Raw genomic sequence first — 2,991 nt, forward strand, 5'->3', positions numbered from 1 at the left:
CTGCACTCCAGTCTGGGCGACAGAGTGAGACTCCAACTCAGAAAAAAAAAAAAAAAGAAATTAGGAAGTTAAATTTTAATAGCTAGGACATGGAAACAGGGCTGGTTTCATGGACAAGCAATTTGTGCAGTCACACCAGGCCCTACTCTTCGAAGGGCTTTGCATTTAATCTTTGCTGTTGTCTGGAAATTCTTTACAGTTTTTGAACAGGCTTCACATTTTCATTTTGCACTGAGTCTTACAAATTATGTGGCCCGTCCTGGCTGGAAATATGATTTTTACATGCTGTTGGCTGGCTTAAAACTAATCTATAGTATCACAAATAATTTGTTGACTCTCTTTACAATTTTATACTAATAAAAGTCAATTTACACATAAATTATTCACTGTTTAATCGAAGCCCTCGGCTTATTTTCTTCAACACACTGCAAATGACATTTTAAAACAGCTAACCAAGAAGAAAAACACACATTGTCAGATGATATTTTGGTCATGGACTCCAAACTCTATTTGTCCCTCATTGTAGTAGGGGTAGAGAGAGAGAGAAGCAAGTATGAAGACTCCAGCCTGAAAATCCGGATAAGACAAAACATTTAAATGATACAATTGCTTTAAAATATTGATTTCTGACTGCTGTAATGGGTATTTGGAAGTATATTAGTGCCCCTATCCCCTTGCTCACTGACAGAAACTGAACTGAGTTAATTGTATCACTCATAGTCCAGGAAGTCCTCAATTAAATATATTCATGGGTTAGTATTTTATAGCCCAGTTAAGAAAGTATTGGCATCTAAAACCCAAAGTGACAACCCGATTTACTTCTGGGGGAAATAGAGTAATCTGGGAACCTCTGAAAAAAATAAGTATGATAACTCGATGCTGAATCATTTCAGCATTGATGAATCCACCTACTGCCTCTAATAGATAAGTAGTAAACCATTGCTAAGATTGCTCTCCCCAAACAATAAAAGCACACCCTTAAACCTGACATTTCCACCGTGATGAATCTTAGATGAAATCATATGAAATGTCAAAATAAAGACAGAAAAAAATCAATAGTTGTGCAGATGAAGCTATGTAAGGTCAATAGTTTCATAATGTTTGTGACAGGCCACCCATGTTTTTTGCGTGACAATATTTTTTAATGTGCAATAACTCCAAAGAACTGAAAATTAATTTTTGAGATGGAATTACCTCTTGACAAGGATGTAATTAAATTCATACTGGGGTTTTTTTTTTTTTTTGGACCCCTGAGAACACAGAATAATGTGGTAAATAAGCTACCCCTTCAAGGTCAGAAATATGTTAGGTTTCTAAGCCCAGGAAAAAGAGAAGCATCCCTTTGGTCCAAAGGAATGCCATTTTCTTCTTTGTCTTTCCCAAGTTTCTGCTATACCTCAGCAATCACAGACTGTGCTGGGTCCTCTTCTACCTCCCACAAACATATGTCCTAGGGGGGGCCTCTGCAGATGAAAAGGAATACATGATTTGGACGAGGAGGACTTTTATCTCTCTGTGGAGAGAGGGAGAAGAATGATAGCATGTTTCTCTATAGCGATCAGTTTGCACATTGCCTCTCTTAAGGAAAAGATTCAAACCTTTCCTCCACTCCAAAGTTTACAGAATTGATTTGCCAGCAGATTAGTAATTTAGCATATTTCAGACTCCAAATTATATTGCTTCATGATTTGCCTCCTATTTTATACAAATAAGTGAAATTTTTACGACAGAGAAAGGAAAGAATACAAATATAACTTTTTATTACTTAAAATGCACCTGTTTATAGCATATAACAGGATATCATGGAAGATAGAAATCTTTAAATATGTCCCAGTCTTAGTTAGTCTGGAAATTAATTTACTAGCTAAACTTATTGTGTTGGCTGGGTATGGGGCTCATGCCTGTAATTCCAGTATTTGGGGAGGTTGAGGTAGGAGGATTGTTGAACCCAGAGGCTTGAAACCAGCATAGGCAACATAGTGAGAACCTGACTCTACAAAAATAAAAAAATTAGCACGGCATGGTGGCATGTAATCCCAGCTACACAGGAGGCTGACGTGAGAGGATGGTTTGAGCCAGAGTTAGAGGCTGTGGTAAGCTGTGATGGTGCCACTGCACTCCAGCCCGGACAACAGAGTGAAAATCAGACTCAATTTTCTCTCTCTCTCTCTCTCTCACACACACACACACACACACACACACACACACACACACACACACACACAATTGAAAAAAATGTTTAGGTTGAAAAACCTGACTCAAATATATATATATATATATATATTAGTATATCTCTCTCTAGCATATATTATTCTGTGTTCTATGGCTAAAATATGATACAACTTTATTTACTGACATTAAGAAATACTGAGTGTGTATCATTAATATTATAAACCTATGCTAACATTGAAGCAGAATGCTGATAGCAGAGAAGAAGAAATAGATTAGGAAAGAGGTGAGGAGAGAATTAAGCAGATCTTTTATTCTTGATTTTAGAGAGCATTTTTAAAATGAGATCTTGTGAAATGGACTGATATCATATCCCATAGATATCAGATATTTTCAAATAATTAATTGCTTGTTTGAATTCTAAAACCACCCTGAAGTCATAGCATAACTAGTGGAGTCAGATTTTGTATTTGCTATTTAAAAGTTTTAATTGTCTCATTAATTTACCTAAAAAAATGTAGTTTGCTTTAGACTGGCTCAGGAGATAGAAATAATTTAAATAGTTTTAAGAAAAATGTAGCCTTCATATACAAAACACAATTTTTTTTTCATTTTGAAAAAGTGAAGTCGTATATACAATTTTTGATTCTACATTTTTAAAAAGAGGAAAGTGTCATGATAATGTGGAAAGGGTATAGAATCCCAAATTGATTAAATAATAACAACCAGAAGTCATTTTAACATTTTATAATATAAAATATCATGTTACTTGAACTTAAAATTGCCTTTTAACCAAGGTTTTATTGCAAAGAAAGAAGAACC

This window comes from Carlito syrichta, unplaced genomic scaffold (genome assembly GCF_000164805.1).
Source record: "Carlito syrichta isolate Samal-C Ts95f unplaced genomic scaffold, Tarsius_syrichta-2.0.1 Scaffold305223, whole genome shotgun sequence".
Lineage (NCBI taxonomy): Eukaryota > Metazoa > Chordata > Mammalia > Primates > Tarsiidae > Carlito > Carlito syrichta.